Consider the following 22,687-nt stretch of genomic DNA (forward strand, 5'->3'; position numbering starts at 1 on the left):
CTGCCTTCACCCAGCTTAGCCCCTGTGGTCTCCCTCCTCAACCCCGCTCTCGACGGTATTCTTGGACCACATCAGCCCCAAGGCTGTGCTCTCTGGGTGGCTGAGCGGAAGAGAAAAAACATGCCGAGTTCAGACCGTGCCCTTGTGTGTTCCTGTCTCCACTCAGCTAGGCCTTTCTCCCTCCTTCCCCACTGCGCTTCAGCCAGACCTGGACCTCTGCTCAGACGTCCCAGCCAGACACTTCTTGCCCTGGGAGCCAGCCTCCTACTGCACCCTCTGACCCCGCTCAGTGACCCTGGCTCCCCAGCCCGCAACCTCGCTTCCTTCCCCGCAGCAACCACAGGAGAGGAGGAGACCCCTTCCTTCCCCAGGCAGCCCCTGGCCAGGGTTCTATCCCTCCCACCCCTTGCTTTTCATCACTCCTGTGTCTTCAGCCCCTACTGTGCCTTCACATAGCATTTAAAGTATCAGGTCTCCATCCGCTTCTCACCTGCTCCAGGCTGGGTTTTCTTGCCTTGAAAGCCTGCAGGACCTGCCAACTCCACCTGTGTTCTTTCCCCGGCTCTATCACCTGGCTTTGCCTCCCACACCTCCATCACCTCATTGCCAGAGCGCTGGGTCCCTGCAGTGCTTCCATGCCGCAGCCCTGGTCCCCACGCTCAGGGACCGCCATCCCTCTGCTGGGGTGATGCCATGTAGACAACATAGGATTTAAGAATCGCAATGGATGGGACAGAAAAAAATTTCACATTAGCAGGGGCCATTATAACTTAAGTACAAAAGCTATGAACCGCCACATGTGGATTAAGTAACAAGTACAAAGCAAAAACTGCTGGAAATGCAAAGGAAAAATTCGACAAAAATATAATTGCATTTGAGACTAACATACCACCCGTATTAGTTTATGACAGATCAAGGAGACCATGAGAACCCAGAAGATTTTAATAATTAATACGATTTAATAAGCAGGGTGACAGGAAGCTCTTACCCTAGAGAGCACACACCTTCCTTCCGAGTACACTTGGAACATTACTCAGCGTTGACTATTGTATCGAGATAGGAAAACCTCAGAAAGCCGGCCAAAGAAATAGTTTGGGCCACATTCTGTACCTTGAAGCAATAAAAAGAGATCACGAATAAATATTTACTTAGACGAAAAACTATCAGAAAGTTTAAGAAATACATATTGAATCAGTAGGATCCTCTTTAAGAGATAGTCTTCTAATTAAACAAAGTACAATGATGACATGCATTTTTCTCTCTTCCCAAACACCACTATACTGACAGGAAAGGACTGAAAAGATGATCACTCGTAAGGACAGAATTAATGTGGGAAGGAGATACCAGTATATGAGAAAATCTGAGCAGCTTTGGCAGATGGAGGTTAACGAAAGAGCAGCGACTAAATTAGCAGAGCAGAAGGGGAGACAAACCGGAAGCGCTGATCAGCCCCAAGATCCCCCCAACAAGAGGCTCAGGAAGAGGGGGGGCCCAGCATGGTGGGAGCAGAGCAAGGGCACCAGGTGGGAAACGGGGGAACCAGGCCCCAGCCTCCTCCGCCTAGTCTGCACAGCCAGGAAGCTCCCTCTTTCCCCTTCACCTCCTTGTAAGGGACTGGATGTTTATTCTCTGGAGGAATGGAACCAGGTAGCCTGGACGTGGGGACACCAGGCAGGAGCGAAGACTCTGCAAGGTACGGGTCTGCAAGCAGGGGGAGGGTTGAAGCACCTTCACGACTCCCAGAACGCCCAGGGCCAGGCTTCTGTCTCCCAGGTCGCTGGCTGAAACGATCTTTGGAGAAACTGGCTTCAGAGAACAGACCTCCAGATACTTCCCAATGCAAAGGCTGCATCACTGTCCCACCATCCCATAGCGACATCTAAGCAGTAATTGTGTCCTGGGTACACACACACACACACGTGTGCAAAGAGTGCCGACAGCCAGGACCCTGCAGACAGTTGAGGGGGGCTCCCAACGAATAAAAGAAACTGGATATGAATTTCCCCAGGGCTTTGCTTCATTAGTGGCAATAAAGCCCCCTGTTTGCAAATATAACAGCTAGAAAGGAAGGAAAGTCAAGACTAGTTAATACCCTACAGGGCAATTAAACCATAAGCAGTGAGCATGTAACTTCACACACTGCATACCTACATACAGAGTGAGGGGCAAGTCAAATAAAGATGTATTCCTGCAGATGATGGAATAGTCCCAGGGTGGTCCTCTTAGCAATACTCTGATGAGACACGGATGACAAGCTGGCCTCCTTTTGCTTTAATTCCAAGTTCGGGTTATTTTTCTGAATATCCCCAACATTGCAAAACAGGAAGCCTCAGTGACTTGGCAGCATGTGAGTGACTGCAGCAGGCCCACTTCAGAAAACACTCAGACCCCAGGGTTGAGACACACCCGGGAGAGGTGAGGATGGGGGTGAATTGAAGAGCGCACACCCTCTCTCAAGGTGCAGCTCCTCAGCAGCGGGAACCGGATTTACATGGCACCCATTCTCTGCTCAGTGATGCCCATGTTTTTATACCCAGCTCCACTGCCCTGAGCCTCATTCACAGGTCCACTTGGCACCAGGTTTGATATGACTCCAATTTTTAACCCCCACAAATGGCTCTGCCATCCTCCCAGTTCTCAAGCCAAGAGTCAAATATGACTTCTTGATTCTTGTGCATTAAGAAGTATAGATAACAGGAAAGGAAACTATGAAAAAAAACAAAAACACAACCTATGGAGTGTGAGAAAATATTTGCAAATGATGCAACCAACAAGGGCTTCATTTCTAAAATATGCCAACAGTGCATACAACTCATCAGAAAATCAAATCACCCAATCAAAAGGTGAGCAGGAGACCTAAATAGACATTTCTTCAAAGAAGACATACAGGTGGCCAACAGACAGATGAAAAGATGTTCAACATTGCTAATTATTAGAGAAATGCAAATCACAACCACAATGAGGTATCACCTCACACTGGTTAGAATGGCCATCATTAAAATGCCTACAAATAAATGCTGGAGAGGGTGTCGAGAAAAGGGAACCCTCTTACATTGTTGGTGAATATAAATTGGTGCAGCCACTATGGAAAGCAGTATGAAGATTCCTTAAAAAACTAAAAATAGAGTTACCATATGACCTAGCAACCCCAGTCCTGGGCATATATTCCAAAAAGATTAAAACTCTATTTCAAAAAGATACATACACCACAATATTCATCACAGCACTGTTTACAACAGCCAAGACACGAAAGCAACCTAAATGTCCATCAACAGATGAATGGATAAAGAAATACATATACATACACACAATGGAATATTACTCAGCATAAAAAAAGAATGAAATAATGCCATTTAAAGCAACATGGATAGACTTAGAGATTATCATACTAAATGCAGTGAATCAGACTGCAGAGAAAGACAATTATTATATAATATCACTTATATGTGGAATCTGAAAAAGAATACAAATGAACTCATTCACAAACAAACAGACTCACAGACATGGAAAGCTATGGTTACCAAAGGGGAAGGGTGGGGAGGGATAAATTAGTAATATGAGATTAACAGACATACACCACTGCCTATAAAATAGGTAAACAAGTATTTACTATATAGCCCAGGGAACAGTACTCAATATCTTGTAATAACAATGGAAAAGAACCTGGAAAAATATATACATATATCTGAATATACGTCTATCTATGTACGTATAACTGAATCACTTTCCTGTACACCTGAAACTAACACAATATTGTAGATCAACTATAGTTCAATTTTTTAAAATGCTTGAAAAAAAAGGATGGGTAGATTTGGAATGATGTTCATGATGTATTTCTTGTGTGTGAAAGGCAAGCAATAGATTGGTATGCCCTATTCCTTTAAAGAAAAACGAATTACATCACATGTAATCAGTTACATAGAAAAACTATGTGGCCGCAAACACATGCTATTAATGGCGACTTTGAGGAGTGGGGCTCAGAAGGATGGAAAGGAGAACTTGAACTTTCTACTTTACATTCTTATTATTGTTTGACTATTTTACAACCAGTTTTTTTTTCTTGTTTTGATATGGAGCCATTTAAGAATAAATAAAACATACCCATAGCATGAAACACCATGCGGCCATTAAATTTGTGAAAGAATAATAAATGACCTTGAAAGATGTTAATAATATATTAGGTGTGAAACGTAACAGAATTGTATGTCTAGAAGGATTCTAGCTTAGTTTTAAAAATCTGTTTGCAAAAACAGGTCTTGATTAAGAGATAGAAGAGTGTAGGTCAGAGCCAGAGCTTGGGCATGAGGGAGACCTGGGTTTTAGTCTTAGTGTCTGTCGATGAGCCAGGTGATCTCAGGTAAATTGGGAAAAGGGGGGGTAACAGTACCTACAGTATAGAGAACTCTTCTATGAAGGTTTGCTGAAATAATGCTTGTCACCCCCTTCCTTAGCACAGTTACTGACGCATAAAAAATGCTACCTGCTCTGGGAACAATAACAATTATTCTAATAAAATCTTAAAATAATTACTGTTATTAAGGATATATATCAAAGTGTTAACAAAATATTGACCTAGGGATAATGAGATAATAAATGGCTTTTTATTTCCCCTTCTCTCTCTGTGTTTAGTATTTTCTAAGTTTTTTTTTTCTGATCATATTTTTGCTTTTATAATAAAAACACATTTTAAAAAATAGGCTATCTCAAGCCAATAGCCAACATCATCCTTAAGATTAAAACATGAGACCTTCCTAATGAGGTTAAGAAACAGAGACTTGGAGGCAGGACTCTGCCACATGTCGAAGCAACAAGGCAAGAAAGACGCTAATTATAACTATTGGGGAAGAGAAGGCAAAAGATGGGGTCATCTTCTTAGGATATCCCTGGGAATCAACCAAAAAAGGATCTGGGTTCAGTAAATTGTCTACGTGAAGTTGGGCTTTGTGCTCATTGGGGAATCTAGAACTGGCCTGGGGAATCAAGACTGCAGAGGAGAGAGGAGATTCCCCCTGCGAGTCTGATTTAGGTCTCTGGAGAGCCTCTGGAATATTTTTCTTTTAAAATATTTCTAGATTTTAACCTTTAAAAAATGAACATATTCTTGTGATAAAGGACCTTTTTTAAGTAGGAAAAGCATGAATTTCACACAAACATAAAATGAACATCTATGTAGCATTTTTTTAACTCATTAATTAATGAGGGAACCCATCTGTTGTCATAGCCAATTCAAAGGAGAATCCAAAGAGCCACACTTACATAGGCAATCACACGTGCTGAAAAAGCTTTGCAAATAGATGCAAAACTGGTCCACTGGCAGGGCAATAACCAAGTGTATTCCACCAGACACTGTTTGGTTTCTATGAATAAGAATCATACGCATTATGATTTTTTTTAATGACTGAGTAGCTCAAGGACAATGGAAAACTGGTTTTGGATTCAGGAAGTCCGATCATCTTTCTTTTCTTATTTCAAGGTCTTTCACAATTTTTCCTGACCCCTGTTTCAAAACAAAACAAACAGAAACATACAAAGTTAAAAGGGATCCCATCACTCACGAATCCCTCCGCCCCCCGTGGCTATCTAGTGTTAATAACCATTTATCCAGGTTTCTGACACATGATTTTTTTTCTTTTTAATGACTGTATTTGCACATACTCTAAAATCTCAAGCTCTTGAATCTAAAGTTGTGGTTTTTGTGTTTTTTTACTTCTGATTTGGAAAGAATTTCAAACTTGCAGCCAATTTTCTAAAACCAGCAATACAAAGGACACCCATGTCTTTTACCCAGATTCTCCTGTTAACATTGTTACCCATTTGTTTTATCATTTCCTACTCCCTCTCTCCACGGACACATAATTTTTTCCCTCAGTTCCCTACAGATGAGTTACATTTATCACAGCCCTTCGCCCTTCAATACTTCAGTGTCGTTACGATGATTAGAGATGTTCTCTAACGTCATCGCTGTGTAGTTATAACCTCCATCAACTTGACATCGTACAGACTTCTCTCATCTCACGTTCACATTCCAACGTTCTCAGTAGAACCAACATCCTTTTATACTATTTTTCCCTCCAGCGCAGGATCCAGTCTGGGGTCAGAGACTGCATTTAGCTGTCATGTCTCTTTAACCTTGTTTAACCTGGAACACTTTTACAGCTGTTCTTTGTCTTTGCTGGCATTGACATTTTGGAAAAATACAACCAACCATTCCTCTCGCCCCCTCCCGCTTTCTAAATAAAACTCGCATTTTGCATGTGTCTGATGCTTCCTTGTGCCTGGTTTCCGTTATCCATTCTTGGTCAAAACACTGCAAAGAACATGCTGAGTCCTTCCCACGGTCAGATCTCTGGAGGCACAGAACGCCCTTCCAGCCCTTGCTGAGGATGTTACTTTTGATCATCTACCTGATCGAGGTGTGGTCCAACTTCTCCAGTGTATAATTAGTGGGGTTTTTTTGCTCTTGCTTGCAACATATAATATGCAGTCTGCCGGGAGACATGCTGACACCACACAAATATCCTGCTCATGGACAAAACGTTCCCCAAGATTTAGACAATTTTAATGATTCTTGAGTGATCCAGTCTTGACTAGGATGGTTGCAACTCAAGCCCTTCTCCCATTTTACCAGTTGACTCAATTTTATCGTCAGCAAATGTCCTCCTTTCTCCCAACGTATGTTTTAAAAATCTATTTATTATCGGTGTGGACTGTTACAAAGGCCTGTTTTTGAAGGGCTACTAACTAGTCAACTGTTTTGGTGCTCAAACAGTCCCGAATTTGGCCACTGGGAGTCCCTCCAAGCTGATGCCCATGTCCTGTGATGCCGTCAGTGTGGTTTTCGAACATTCCCTTACTTTCTAGCCTCACAAGATGTCCTAGGCTCAACTTGTACCTGCCCCACCCCAGCTCTGAAATTAGTCCTTTCTGAGGAACCCTGGGGAATGGAATTACAGAGCAAGATCTGAGAGCTACGAGAACGCCCTTTCTTGACCTTCGCAGCAGACGGAGCTAGGAAATAAATGTACACACACACAAACACATACGCATGTGCACATACACAGACACATCTTAGAAATCATGTGTTGGCATCTATACCTCCAATTCCATGGATTCGGAAGTTTAACAAGTGTCCCGGGGCGGGGACACTTGCGGCAGGTGCCGGCTGATCAGCAGAGAAAGAGGTGGAGCTGCCCCGCTCTCTGCCCCCAGCGGGATGGGGCGCACGGGCACAGCCTGTTCGGAGGAATGGATGAGCATGCAACCTGGAGGGCGACTTCCCACGGAGTTTCCTTCCTGGACCACCAACTCCACTGGCAACAGCGAGTCTTGCTTGCTCTCCACGGTGCACCAAGCCTTAGCGTGTCAGCCTGCGGAAGCCTCGCAGTAGGTCCTGAACGGTGCCAGCGTAATTCAAACACTGCTTCATCGATAAACAAAACTTGGGAATAGATTACAGTACGTCGTTACTAAGAGCGAAAAACAGAACACGTGTGCTTCAAAGTCAGTGTCGTGATCTACGCTTGTGTATCAGCTCGAAGCATCATTAAAGAATATTGAAAAAGACAAATGATTGGAAATTTGGAGAATTCCAGTCATACTAGCAGAAAAACAGGCAAAGGATATGAGATGGCAAGTTGCAAAGAGGGAATACAAATGAACAGTAAACAAATGAGACTATGTCCACTCATACTAATTCAAGAAAAGCAAATTAATATAGTAATGAAAATTCTGGGGGGTCCAGCAGTGTTTAGGCAATAGAAATAACAGTAAAAATCAACCTAAGTAGAAAAAAAATACATATAGTATGTTACAGAAAATATAGGTGCTGGGATTCTGCTGCCCTGGGTGTTACATCAGATTGTCAAGGTGAATTTGTTTTGTTATTAGGCTGTAGGGTCCAAGTTTATTCCACTTTGTATACTTAACATCTAACACAATGTTTTAACAAAGCAGATTAATAAAAGGAAAAGGCCATATTTCTTGACCACAGGGCTATGAAAGTAGGAATTAACAAATTTTATCTGCCACTTGGAAATTCAAAATGCATGCAGAAGTGTGTGTGTGTGTGTGTGTGTGTGTGCGTGCGCATGCACGCGCGTGTGCACGCATGTATCCAATCACGCTGGCTGTGATGGGTGTGGTGTGTGTCCCTGTGAGTAAGTGTAGCCTGCATGTTGGGATGGGAGCAGGTATCCATGCGGTGTGCTTTCAAGTGTGGTTCTGTCCAGATGGCTTGTATTATCAGTGTGGGTCTGTGTTGGCTGCACCCTGCAGGTCTTTGCAAGCCTTGTAGTTACCCAGACTTGAGACCGAAGGAAGAGCCCAGAAACAGTGACTGAGAGATCATGGTTTATTGGACAGGAGATCTTACACGTCCGAAGCAGGATCCTGGAGCGACGTCCCACCATGGGCAGCGGACGGCAGGCAGGACATGGCAGGGATCTCCGCTCCTCGGGGGAGGAGGCTACTGTTTATAGGGGAATTGATGGAATTGACATCACGTGGACTCAGTCACCAGGGAAACCAGCAGCTGGGGCACGTCCCTCACAGCCCCTCGGGTTAACAACCATCACGAGGGCAGATGTTTCTGTTTAAGAAACTAGCAGGTGGAGCTGCTCTGGCCTAAGCACTAGGGCTACCGCTAGCTGGGGCCGGGCCAGACATGCTCAGGCGAGTCGGGTGCAGGAGAAGCAGGGACTGGTTGAGCAGGGGACGTACAAGGAGCAAGAGAACAGCCATCTTGAGTGGCCTGACCGCACACTCCACCCCAACACACCCTGCATGGCCCCTGCAGTCTTAGCCCGCCCCTCTTCTGCCACATCCCCGGGGTCAGGTAGGTGAGGTGCACTCCAGCTAAATATCACACATGCGGTTCTGACATCAGAGTCCAAGAGGAGCACAAACTTTGGAGCCAAGCACTTATCGGGTCAATGTTTCGTGGACATCCAGGGCAGATGACCACGGCGTCTGGCTGTAGACCCAGCAATCAGACTCGCCCAGCAGTGAGGCCAAGGTGTCGCCCAGTCCACGAACAGGTTCCCTCCGCCCAGGCTAGGAGGAAACGTCAGATGTTTAACAGTCACAATATGGGGAGGTCATGACCGTTAAGCAAAATACAAGCAGTAGCGGCATTCTGAGATACCACCCCTGCCTGTGGTCTTTGCCCCGGCCTGCGGTACCTGGCCACCTGTCCACCCTCAGTCCCCACAGTTGGTGCAAACACTGGAGAGGGGGGTCTAACAACAGACCACAGGGTGAATATAGTGGTGCCTTTCTCCAGTAGGGAAGTCTGTCCCCTTCCCCACAGGGCTGTAAACCCAAACCACCAGGGACTTACCTGCCAGGCCCAGGGCCATTTTATAATGTCTTTCCCCAGGTGTAGATCCTGTGACAAGGGCCAAAGTGAGTTATCGTCCTGATCAACAGTGGGCAGTGAACCTTCTTCGGTGGTCAACAGTTGAACTCGGGTTATGTTGACCACTTGCCTCTGGGTTAACACAGCGTTAGCACTGGGACGACTGCTCCAGGGATGTTCAGTGATGTTCATTTGCAGGGCTTGAATGAGCCTCCCGGTCCACACGTTAAGAGAGAGATCTTCCATCTTGGTGGTTGTTGAAGCGGTCCGTTCACCCCTTCAGCGAGCCCGGCAGCGGTGGGGCTGTAGGGCAGGTGGAAACACGGCATTTGTAACCAGCTCATTCCTGAACTTTGTGTCCAGTAAAGTGGGTTCCTTGCTCACTATCCGTGTCCCTGGGGGTCCCATATGTCACGGACAGCTGTTCTTGACCCCGAACAGTGGGTGTTTGCATTGTTTGACAACTGCGGCAGGCCTCTTATAATGTCTCCACCTGCTGTAACGCACTGTAGACGGCACAGAGCTGTGGGCCCATCACACCATGCGGCTGCTCTGCCCCCTTCCATCACGGACCAGAAGATCAAGGGTACTCATTATTTTTCTGATGCCACGGGCCCCAACCAAACCCTTCTGGGTAATTGGCCATGTCCAACACACAAGCCTGTCCCTGAGTTAATATCTCTAACACCTGTGTCTGTAATTATCCAGGGGCGGTGGGTGGAGAATAGCTTGTCTTCCCCGACCAGATAGCACACAAGTGTTTGATAGACAGTCCAGGTCCTTGTGTTTTGTCTGTACTCAGCAGCCACCCCCGTGCAGCCCCGTGAGCCACGAGCACAGTGCTGCTGCTTTTAAACTGGAAAGAGACTCTGAGGTTAACAGAACATCATCAGCATAGTGGGAGAGAAAGACGTCTCTCAGGGCGGGCAGCTGTCCCAGGGCCCCGTGTGCTAGCGGGCGGCCACCTTGGGATCACCCCTGGAAACTTACAGCTCCCCGCCCTTACTTTCCGACAGCCTGGAGCTCACGGGAGCTTCCTCGGCCTCCTGGCTGGCTCGGCACTTGTTGGGCTGCCCCCCGCCAGCCGGCAAGCCTTATAGCTGCCCAGACTCAAGACTAAAGAAGGAGCCTGGAGACAGCAACAGAGACATCCATGGCTCGTTGGACAGGGGGCCTTACACGGCCGAAGCAGAGGATCCTGGAGCGACGTCCCACCGTGAGCAGCGGACGGCAGGCAGGACATGGCAGGGATCTCCGCTACTCAGGGGAGAAGGAGGCCACCATTTATGGGGGAACTGACGTCACGTTGGCTCATCAGTCACCAGGGAAACCAGCAGCTGGGGCACGTCCCTCACAGCCCCTCGGGTTAACGACCATCACGAGGGCAGATGTTTCCATTTAAGAAACTAGCAGGTGGAGCTGCTCTGGCCTAAGCACTAGGGCTACCGCTAGCTGGGGCTGGGGGCAGACATGCTCAGGTGAGTCGGGTGCAGGAGAAGCAGGGGCTGGTTGAGCAGGGGACGTACAAGGAGCAAGAGAACAGCCATCTTGAGTGGCCTGACCACACAGTAGGTGTCCCAGTTTTGTTGGTGCAGGGCTGTTGCCGGCGTGCATGGTGTGTGCTGAAGGCAGAAGCCCAGGCTTGTGGGGTCCTAGGCGGCGGGGCAGAAGCAGATGCAGTGCTGTGACCAGGCTGCGGGCGTCAGGGCTGAGTCCTTGGCTGGCCTGTCCATAGGTCCTGCTGCAGTGGTGGCTGAGGGCCAGGGGACCCAGCGGCAGAGGTAGGAGAGCAGGGAGACACAGGGCAGGGGCAGAGGGTGGACAGGAGGACAGGGCAACACCCCGAGGCCATCTCTCTGAAAGCAGCGCCCACGGTCAGCCGCCGGAACTGGCCTCTGCCCCCTACAATCTCCCTTTCAGGTCTCATCCCCACAGACAGGGAGTGAGCTCAAGGTCCTCCCACTCCCACAGGAGGTTTGGGAAATCGGTCCTGGCAAGAGGAGGGGGCAGCATGTTCATTATAGGAAATGAGCGGCACAATTGCGTTCTAATAAATCAGCGCAGATTTCCGAGCAGCACGGGGTCTCGCGGGCTCCACGGGCCGTGGAATTCAATATGATATGCTTCAGCCTGTCGGCTAATGGGCTACTGCTGGATGCCACGTGACCCAACCTTCCCGGGGACGTTAAATGATGCTGAAAAGTGGCCCAGATTTATTTATCAGGGCAGTGCGTCTTCCTGCCTGTGGGTGTGTGGGGAAATAAGTTATTTCACAAGCTATTGTGAGCAAGGTGGGAGGGGACGGGGTTTTCTCACTGTCCCAGGGCCCCATGGTCTTCCCCCTGGCCCTGCTCCTGGGTGTGCCCCATGCCGGGGTTGTCGCCAGCTCACCCAGGTGACACACCGCCCCATGACATAGAGCATCAGTTTCCTCAACTGTTAAATCCATTCATTCAATCACTATTCCCTCTCTCACCTGTCATTCATTCATTCATTCCCAGAATGTTCCATCTACTGTGTAGTGAGCTGCGTGCCAGAAGCTGCCAGTGCTGCCAGTGGGATGGACAAGGCCCCACCCTCCTGCAGGGAGGCGAGATGGCATTAAATAACTTCTATGAGAAGTGCATCAATTCTGACTCCTACAAGCCTCTTGAGTCTGTGCCCTTTATCGCCAGGACAGGGGCCTGGTTCCAGCGGCCTGGATCCCTGCACACCCTCCCAGCCAGCCTCTCCACCCCCTCCATAGTCCACCCTCCAGATCCTAAGCTCGTTTAGCTTTCAAACCCCAACCCCGATCATATCATCCTCTGAACACTCTCCCACAGCAAGGAGGACGACTTCAGTGTGGCCTGTGCTGCCTGCGGGGCCAGGCCCTCTGCCAGCCTCCCCTCCCCGCGCAGGCCTTATCCTCTGAGCCTCTTTCTGTGCTTCCCCTCGGGGCCTCGCTCAGCCCTCTTCTCTGCTCTGCTCACCTCTCTGCACTTAACCCCTGTCCGACCTCCAGCTCCAGGTGGGGAAGGACTATGTCTGTTTTTGCTAGCCTCCTCGCCACCCCAGGGCTGGTATGGGGGAGGGAAGAAAGGGAGAGGGGTGGCCCGGCTGACCAGGCCTTAGCCAGATGAGAGGGGCCCCAGCAGGGCTGGTAGAGCACAGACCCCACAGGGTGCAGGGCACGGGAGTCCAGAGGGGCCACGAGGCCCAGGCAGGGAAGTGCAGCTGGGAGGACCACTATCCAACTCACGTGAGTAAGGGCCTCCCAGGATGCAGGGGAAGGACGGCAGACCCAGGTATGGAGGTGGGCGGAGCAGCAGGAGGCCCTGCAGGTGCCCGGGGGGATGGCGCAGGACTGGGGAGCGGTGGGCACATTCTGGGTTGAGTAGGGATAGAGGGCTGGCCCAGATGGGGCCGGGAAGTGAGGGTTTGGGGTTTAGGAGGAAGGAACTGCTTTGAAGCCTACATCCCACTGGGCCCTACAGACCAGGAGGGGTCCCTGGGGAGCCTGCTTCTCTGGGTGAGCCCTGTGGCAGAGGTGTTTGTGCCAACCGAGTCCTCCTGTGATGCTCCCCTGGAGGGCTTAGGGGAGAGAGGATGACCTGCTCCCTGAAGGGCCTCCTTTTATAATCAGGAAAGATACACAGACCTATTAAATAAAAAGTCCTCCTGCAAAATAGCAGGGCCAACTATAATCACCTGGGAAGAACCAGGTGGCTGTGGGGTTTTTTTGTATTTGTATTTTCCAAAGTGTTTAATGGATATTTACACAAAAGAACAGCCCACCAGGTAAGTGCGCAAATTTACATCAGGCTGAGAAGATTCACCCCTCACTCCTCATGCCCACTGGGTTTGGTGGTCAGGAGGCTGCCTTCACAGACACAGATGTAGAGAACAAACTAGTGGTTAGAGTGGGGACAGGGAGGGGGGTAGGGGCTATACAGAGGGAGGGGATTAAGAGGTACAAACTATTATGGATAAAATAAGCTATAAGCTATATATTGTACAACACAGGGAATGGAGCCAATATTTCACAATAACTATAAATGGACTATAATCTTTAAAATTTGTCTATCACTACATTGTTCACCTGTAACTTCTAATATTGTACATCAAGGACACCTTAAATTAAAACAAGAAGGCTGCCTTCATTTCCTCATTCATTCCCTCCACACACATTTCTTGAGCACCTCCTCTGCCGGGGGTGGGGGTGGGATCCAGATATGAATGCACACAGCCCTGCCCTAGAGAGAGAATCACCTAGAAGTGGGTTCAAGGGACACAGGAAGGCTGGGGGACCCTGAGCCAGCCTGAGAAAGTGGGGTTAGCTTTGCAGAGGAGGAACAGAAGGAAGGGACAGAAGGAAGAGACTGGATGTAGCCCTGGAGGAATGGAAGGGCACAGGGGCTTTTGAGGAACTGCAAAAAGTGTTGTGAGTCTTGAGCTAAGGTTCACGGGAGAGAGAGACAGCTGCTCCACAGGCTGCCCCTCTGCTCACCTCCAGGGGGGGCCCCTGATGTTCTTTTCTGGGTGTCATTGCCCCTGCCCCATGCACAAGCCTCATTACTGCACCTGGTGACCCTGTTGGTGGGGCTGGGGGAAGGTTGGGCCCCAAATGGACAGCCCCGCCCAAATCAAGTGGGGAGTCTGAGCTGGACCCAGGTGGCGGGAAGCCGTTTCGCATCTTTAGGTAGGAGGGTGACAGGATCAGGTCAGCATTTCTGAAAGGCCACTCTGGCAGCCTGTGGAGAACGTGTTGGAGGCAGAGGAAGACAGTTGGCTGGCAAAAAATGGCCAGTATAGAACATAAATTTTTGCAAAAAAATAGGATGAAAGGCCAACTTGTTTCATCTGCAAAGAGATGGCTACGAGATGGCTACAAGTCAATAAGAAAAAGACCAGTAGGAAAATGGGCAAAGAACATAAGCAGCCAGTTCCTAGAAAAGGAAACTCTAACGGCTGTGAAACACAGAAGAACGAATCTCAACCTCATTCATAAGAGGAAAAAAATTAAATCTATAATGAGGTGTTGCCATGTTTTCCACCCACTGATTGGCAGAGGTTAGTGTTTTTACAACAGGATCTGTTGGGGAGGATGGGGGACCTGGCCCTCTCACACATTGTTGGTGGGGCTGAAAATCGGTGCAGCCTCTTGGGAGGGCAATTTGACAATGTTGATTGCAATTTAACATGCATGTACCCTTCAACCCAGTGATCCGACTTGTAGGACACACTCATACGTGTGCGTAAAGGTGTGTGTACAGGAAGAGTCCCTGCAGCACTTTATGTGGTAACAGAAAACTAGAAACAACCTAAATGCATCAACTGGGGACCAGTTAAGTAAACGAAAGTATTGTGAGTAATTACAGTGCATCGCACAATGGCATGCCAATGGCACCACTGAAAAAAACCGAGGACAGCTGACGTGTACATATCACGCAACAATCTCCAAGAAACATCATTAAGTGAGAAGCAGAGGGCGGGTTACTGGATACACACATATGTAAGAATTCTTGTATATGCACAGACTCTCTTTGAAAGGACACACAAAATCCAGAAACTAGTTGTCTCTGGGGATGGCCTGGAGAATTGAGGCCCATGGATAAAAGGGAGATTACTGGTCATTGTACATCTTTTTGTGATGTTTTTGCTTGTTTTGGTCAGATGTATGCATTAATAGTGCATGTGCATTTATGTGTGTGTGTATCTCCACTGCATATTTTAAAAAAATTATAGCAGTCATTATAGAGAACAGTATGGAGATACCTTAAAAAGCTAAGAATAGAGTTACCATATGATCAGCAATCCCACTCCTGGGCATGTATCCGGAAAAGATGAAACCTCTAATTTAAAAAGATACATGCACCCTGATGTTCATAGCAACCCTATTTACAATAGCCAGCATATGGAAGCAACCATTGACAGATAACTGGATAAAGAAGATGTGGTGTATATATATATATATATATATATATACACACACACACACATATATACACACAATGGAATATTACTCAGCCATAAAAAAGAACGAAATAATGCCATTTGAGGCAACAGTGATGGATGTGGAGATTATCATACTTACTTTAAGTGAAGTAAAGTAAGTCAGACAGAGAAAGACAAACATCATATGATATCACTTACATGTGGAGCCTAAAAAATGATACAAATAAATTTATTTACAAAACAGAACTGGACTCACAGACATAGAAAACAGACTTTTGGTTACCAAAAGGAAAAGAGGGGAAGGGATAAATTGGGAGTTTGGGATTAACAGATATAAACAACTATACTTAAAATAGATAAACAACAAAGTCTTACTGTATAGCACAGGGAACTATAATCTAATACAGTTGTAAGAACCAATCATGGAAAAGAATCTAAAAAGGAATATATAAATATATATGTGAATCACTTTCCTATACACCTGAAACTAACACATTAAAAACAGATAAAAAGAAAAAAATTATAGTAATAACAAGAAACCCAGGTGATTGGGTGTCATTCCCATGCAGGGGGGTTGGGGGCAGTTCCATTTTACCCAGTGTCCTCGGGGAATGAATTTCCATGAACGTGAATTTTCCAGATACATTACAAGAACCAAAACTCTTTAAAATATGGGTTTTCCTTTTTAAATAAAGGAAAGCTATGTAAATTATTTAACATTCTTCCTATTGTATTAAGTAAAGGATGTGGAATGTACATGAAAATTTCCCGGCAGTCAGGGCCCCTCTCTGGCGTAACAGGGCCCCTGCTCCTTCCCCTCCCATCAGGTGCCACTTCACACACAGAGAGAAAGGGCTGAGACGAGAGTGTCATCTCCTGATGGGGAGCCCGGGCTCGGGGCAGACGTTCCGGATGTCATGATGCTGGCGGCTCCCACGTGGGTGGAGTCCGGGGACATTCTGACCTGCAATAACCTGGCAGGTCCCACTTCAGAGCCTCTAGGGTGGCCTGTGGGCTGGGGAAAGGCCAGGTGGGAAGCTTCTCCAGACCTCAGTTTCCCCGGCTTTAAAAGGGGGGGGGGTCAAGCCACCCAATGGCCGGGGTGACTCTGGGGCCTGGGACCAAGCGGGTCCTCCACACGTGGTCATCGTTTTTTCACCAGCGCCCCTGCCCACGCTGCCTGGCACATTCCTGCCCTGTTTACGGGAACGTGGCCTCCCGGGCTCCCCTCCGCCGTCCCTTCGCTGCCTGGCCGAGCAGCTCCCGAGGCCTCCCAAGGCCAAGGCCGTCAAGCCGGCTGTGCTGGGGAAGCCTCCAGGAAGCAGAGCCCTGCGGGGCCTTTCCTCCAGGTTTTTATTGCACGCCCGGGCTTTTCAGAGAAGGGTTTGCTGACGTGGTGCTGCTCAAGGCCTCCCCCAAGCTCCCCACTCCCACGTACGCTCAGACGCCTCCCCTGGCGGGACTCACCCAGCCCTCCAAGGGGCGCCCAACCCGGCAGCGTGAGGAGAACCGTCTGGGATGCCGGATCCGTGCGGCTGGGACCACAAACCGGCTTTGGCATCTCCAAACCGCGCCACCTCCGGCCAGGTACTTCCTCTCAGTTTGCACCCTCAGTGTCCTCAACTGTAAAATGAAGTGATAATAAGATAATAAGACTTTCCTGAACGGGCTTCTCAGACTAAATGAACTAACACCTGGAATGTGCCTGGCCTGGTCTGGCTGTCATAGGTGCTCAGGCAATGTGAATCAAGATTGTGATTACATGCCCCATCGCATTGCCCTACGGTGTGACGGTTTCCACCAGCAACTGAAGGAGCCCTGATGCCACTCGATTCCCTGCACGGAGGCCACTTTGTGCAGGGCCTGCCTTCTCAGCAGGCCTGTACGCAGGGGCAGCCGGAGCTGGCTTGGCCAGACCACCCGTCTCTAGGCCAGAGGGCCCCCAGTGCCTTGGACTGTGTGCGCTGGGGAAAGGCAGACACACTGTCGGTGATTCTCATCCCTTCTCTTGGCCTCTACCCTCCTCAAGGGGAAACTTCAGCAGTGACCTGCTTTGGACTGGGTTTCCCAGAGGTTGGGAAGGCTCCCCAAGGAGCTTGGGGCTGGGCTGCAGGCAAGCTAGAGAGCCGAGGATTGGATTTCTTGGTGGGAAGATACAAGCTACCCCAGAATCCCCTGACTCTGGAGTCTCAGGAAACCCATGTGCCTTCTGTCACGCTGTGCTTCTCCAGTGGAGAGTAGGTGGTGGGGGCGGGTGCCCTGTGCAGCTAGCTATAAGAGAAACACGGTCATTTTCTTGGAGAAGAAATTTTATTTGAAGGCTGAAGGAGAGAAAAGCATTTTTATATTAAAATTACTATGAATTGAGGTAAAATGATACTATGTGTCCACCAAGTCCCATTTCCTTTTTTCGACCTGGATGTAAGGCAAGAATACATTTCCCAGGATCCCCTGGACTTAGGTTGGGGTCAGGTGACCAGGTTCCGACCAAGGGCATGTGGGCAGAGGTGATGTAGCACCCCCTGAACAACCCATTCCTGCAACCCTCCCGTCTTCTCTTCTCGGAGGCAACTGGGAATCTGCCCTTGAGGGAACAGAGCCCAGGCAAGAAACAGCCTGAACCCTGCATGGGGGAGCATAATATCCAGAGCCCCTGGACCCCATCAGATTTGCACCAACAAGAAATAAATCTCCATGTGTTCAGCCGCTGCGATTTGGAGGGTTATCTGAGTCAGCATCCTGACTGAAATATGGATGTAATATGGAGCCCAAGGCAATATTTACAGGACTTTAAAAGCTAAGACATGAGGCTTCAAGTAAATGGCTGCTTGCAGTTGGTATCTGGGCCACACCCGCAGACTTCTCACCTGCCAGTCTGGGCACTATTTCACACCAGCACCAACAGTGACAAATCCAAGGACCCAATGGTGCCGCTGGCCCCAGAAACGGCTCAGTGCAGATCTATGCAGGCACCCAGGGAGGAGTACCGAGGGTGAGCGTCCGAGCAGGTCGCATGGAGAGTGTCTGGTGATTAGACCCAAGTGAGAAATGAGCCCAGTGCCGCCCTCCAAGGTCCCCAAGACCATTCTATGGTGAGTGAGAGAGGACGGAACAGCTCCTGCCTTGGGCCCTGGGGTGAGCCCACCCAGTCACTGGTCACAGTGGCCAGCACGATGCACTTCTTCCGGGGTCCAAGTGGCTGGCGTAGTGGCAGGAGTGGCGGCTGGGCTCAGGTGTGGAGGGGAAGAGGCTGCTCTGCTCATGACTTCAAACCAGTTACTCCTCCCAGGCCCCCGGCTTTGTCACAGGTGAAAAATTGGAAGTGATGATGATGGTGACGGCATTTGAAGTTTTCTCCTTACATGCAACCGCAATATGAAAAACAGAACCACCACCAAAAACCAAAACAGACTAACAAACAAACCCAGAGCAGCCAAGCTACCTTTGGACATCGTGGAATCTAGTTTAAAACCCCTGCACTAGAGGCTGGCAAGGCGCTTCCCTTCTCTGGGCCTCCAGTGCCCCACCTGTGAAAGTGACGGGCTGGAATGCAGCAGCCGAGGACACAATCTTATAACGAAGCCCATCGCTTAGTGATAAAGCTGGAACTGCTCCAGTTAAAGACAGAGGGGTCTGAGCTCTGAGGGGCCCCGTCACATGCCCAGGGCTCCTGGGGGAGGCAGCTCTGTGGAAAACCCCCTGGCTGGCCTAGTGGCCGAGGGCCAAGGCAGTGCTCACCTCGCAGGCTGCTGGGGTGGCCTCCCCACACAGTGGGGGGACCGAGGGCAGCAAACCTGGGTTTCTTCAGCAGGGAGCGGGGTGGCGGCTCTACCGCACGGCCGAGCCATGAGCTGCGGCCACAGGGGTCTAGGACACAAGGGCTGGCATGGAGTCAGAGCACAAGGCATGTGTAAGGATCTGAAAGTTTCATAAAATGGTGAACCTGAGGGGTCCAGGGAATAAAGGAGTTCCCGCGGGTGACAGAGCCTGCCTGCGTGGCCCCTCGCCGGGTAGGGGCTGTGGGAAATGATGCTTCCCTGATGCCACTGGGTGGTGGTTTCCAGGGGGCAGGGGTCCCACTTTGTTTATAAGTCAAGGTCATCTGCCTTTCACTTTCCACCAGGTGGTCCAGAGGCTGGGGAACGTTCACAGCAGACATAGGCTCTTCCTGAAGGGTCAGGGCAGGGGTGGCGCCAGGATGGTGTGAGGGCTTCTGTTCCTCGGGATGGAGCCACCAGGTGTGCCAGCAGCACCAGGTGGCCTCTTTGGTGCAGCCTGAGGGGCTCAGTTCTCCAGGGAGCTGCCCTGCCCAGAGCCTCCCCGTGAGGGGAGAGCTTGCCCCGCATCCAGCCCAGCCCGGAGCTGCAGGCAGAGGCTGCAAGACACACGAAGCTGGAAAGGGCCGCCCCCTCCCCCAGGGCTGGTGCCCCGCCACAGAGTCTCCGCCAGGTGGCCAGAGTCTAGGGACATGTCACTCCTTCCCTCCAGGAGACTATCCCCAGCAGACTGAGGGGTGGGGGTTTTCCCAACTCCTCCTTCCATCTCCCCCAGGATCTCACAGGTTCCTTTGGGCAATATTTAGCTCCCCTGCCAAACATTACCATTTGGGGAGAAAAAAATCAAAAGGATCCCCTTTCTCTCCAACTGACCCCAAATGAACAAGCCCTGTCCACCCACCGGATTTGCTGTCACCAACGATCACACGGAAGAAATTGTCATTACTTTGCAGCCATTCCTCCAAGGGGCCCGTGTTCAGTAACACTCAGCTCTGCTTTATTATTGCATTTTACAAAGTTACCAAGACAACTGAGGCCAAGTAACAGAACCTTGACTTCATGCGTCATGAAAATTTAATAAAGAATTTTTAAAGGCTTTTAAGAGGCAGAAGCGGCAGCTGGGCAGCAGAGCCCCCGCAGAGGGAGGAGGGCGCGAGCACGCGGGGCCTCGGGCCAGACCTGGAGGAGCCTGGCCTGTCAGGGCCGGCCAAGTGGGCGGAAGTGATCCCTGGCATCCGTCTGGTCCCAGTATGATGAGACCCATCCTTTTCTCAAAGGACATTTATGAAGACACTTTCCCGGTGCCAAGTCCCCGCCAGGCTCTTCACATGGGTCATGACCCCATCTCCACTGGGGACCGGGAAGAGGGCGGGGATTCTCATTTTCCTGGTTCTGATCGAGAGGTTCTGTGCAAAAATTACCCCTGCCGACTCCTTTCATTGCCCAGCTCCTTGCCTTGCTTCTGTGGCTTTGGGAGGAGCCTGGGGGGCCATGGTGAGGGGCAGGCAATGTCCCCATGGCCTGAAACCACAGTCCCGGTCAGAATCTTAGCAAACACCTTCGTATCAGAGGAAATGCTTCCCACGAGGCTGCAAAGACCCCCTTTCCTCAGCTCTTTAAACAAGGCTCAGGGGGAGGGGATAGCTTAGTGGTAAAGTGCCTGCCTACTATGCACAAGGTCCTGGGTTCAATCCCCAGTACCTCCACTTAAAAAATTAGTAAATAAATAAACCTAATCACCTCCTCCCCTAAAAATAAATAACTAAATAAAAGGCTCAGGAGAAATTTGCCAGAAATGAGCAACACATCAGTAATTTTGCCATTTTATACCAAAGCTCAATGCTGTTCAGTGTGTGTGTGTGTGTGTGTGTGTGTGTGTGTGTGTGTGTGTGTGCGCGCACGTGCGTGTGTAAGCAGTATACTGCATGGTTTTTCCAGTTATAGAAAAATCAAGATTTTTGGTTACTAGAGGTGGAGATAATTAAATATGTTGACTGTTCTGCCAAGCTCCTTTGTCCCTAGGAACAGAAAGAAATTTGAACTTATTTCATGAGGGAGACATTCATGTGCCATATGGGAAAATTTCTCCCACATCCATCAAACTAAATAGGAGACTGGCAAAAATATCAATCAGGGCGAAGTGGATTTTCAGTTCATGCTCACTGTGCTGAGGAGGACGGCTCTCTCAGCTACTGACCGCAGGGGTCCTCTTCCCTGAGCTTTGAGGGAAGGGGCTCAAATGGCAAATATTCAAGCCCAGTTCTCAGTGATGGAGCCAAGGAGTTTAGGGCATTAATCAAGAAACAGAAAAAAAAAATTAAGCTATTTTGGAGTAATACTCTGCCAATCACAAGGCAAATTTCAGGCCGGAGGAGCAGCAGAAACCATTTTTCACCCTGTGAATGTCTTCAAGTCTGTGCGGATGAGCGGGGTGGAGAGGGAGAGGAGCTGACTGCTCTGGCTTCGTTGGTCTTGATGGATTACAGCGTTCGAGGAGGAACCGTTTCCTTTCATCCTTTTAGACTTTGCAGGAAACCAGAAGCCAGTCTGAAGATGGCACGGCATTCCAGCAGCACTTGGGTTTACAAAGCGCTTTCACGTGTATTATTATTCTTTCCGTTTCTCTTCGTCTGCTCCCAGAGACAAAGTGAGAGAGACCTGTCACCCGCCTTGTGTGGCTGATGAACCTGGAGCCCGTAGAATGTTTGGCCTGGGGTGCTTAGGGCGAGAGGACAGGTGGGACAGCCCCAAGCCAAGCCCCAGAGCTCCGGGACTAGCTGAGCGATCATCCAGCCTCCCTGAGCCACCGGTTTCTGTGGCTGTGACACAGGGCCAAAGCCCTCTCCCCGCTGGGCTGTAGGAGCGTTGCGGCTCCATGCAGGGCAGTTATGAGGCCGAGAAGGGAGCATGGGGTTTGGGGCTGGGCTGTGCCTCTCTGGCTATGAGGCCTTGGGCATCAGTGCCCGCAGCTGTGCAGAGGGTGATAAGAATCCTCACCCTTCGCTGGGTCGTTGAGGGGATCAGATGAGAGGATGGAGGTAAAAGTACTTTGCAAACTGAAGCATTGAATAGATGTTGTTACACTCGCATGGGGAAGGGAGTTGGTTCTAGAAAGCAATGGAACACCATTCCAATGTCTGGGCTCCTCCCCAACCTGGTGGTACTCACTCCATTCACACTGGGATTATCTGCTCTGAACTAACCAACCCCATCCTTCTACCCCACCCCACACCCACCACAAATGCTGGAGAGACAGGCTGGATGCCAGATGAAGGAGCCAGAGCTGTGGTGAGCACCATCCAGCCCGGTGGCCTTTGGTCTCCGAGGCTGAAAGGGATGGAGGTGCCCACGGGGGACGCAGCCCAGATCTGAGCCAGGACACAAAGGAACATGGAGGGACTACCCAGGGTCAGAGGAGCCACTGCCTGCTGGAGTCCTGGGACAGCTATCGTGCCCGGGGGTGGGGGGAACGAGTCGCCAGGGACATGGAGGTGTTCACAGATCAAATCCTCGGGGCATCCGCAGGGAGAGGGAGAACCAGTCGGGCTCCTCACCGAGCCTGCCAGTCACACTAGTGTAGCCAGCACCTGCAGGGCCCCTGCTCGGTGCCCGAGGGGCC

At 49.7% G+C, this 22,687-nt stretch overlaps 1 protein-coding gene across 1 annotated transcript in view; it reads right to left on the reverse strand.

Moving 5' to 3' along the window:
- Positions 1-8,413: 8,413 nt before the first annotated feature.
- TTLL11 (tubulin tyrosine ligase like 11) overlaps positions 8,414-22,687 on the reverse strand; it is a 244,973-nt gene continuing 230,699 nt past the window's right edge. The window contains exons 9-10 of the transcript XR_004319465.1: positions 9,338-9,658; positions 8,414-9,051 (exon numbers count right to left, since the gene is read on the reverse strand). The gene's annotated coding sequence lies outside the window, so the exon portion shown is untranslated. The remainder of the gene's footprint in view (positions 9,052-9,337; positions 9,659-22,687) is intronic.

Source organism: Camelus ferus, chromosome 4, assembly GCF_009834535.1.
Source record: "Camelus ferus isolate YT-003-E chromosome 4, BCGSAC_Cfer_1.0, whole genome shotgun sequence".
NCBI lineage: Eukaryota > Metazoa > Chordata > Mammalia > Artiodactyla > Camelidae > Camelus > Camelus ferus.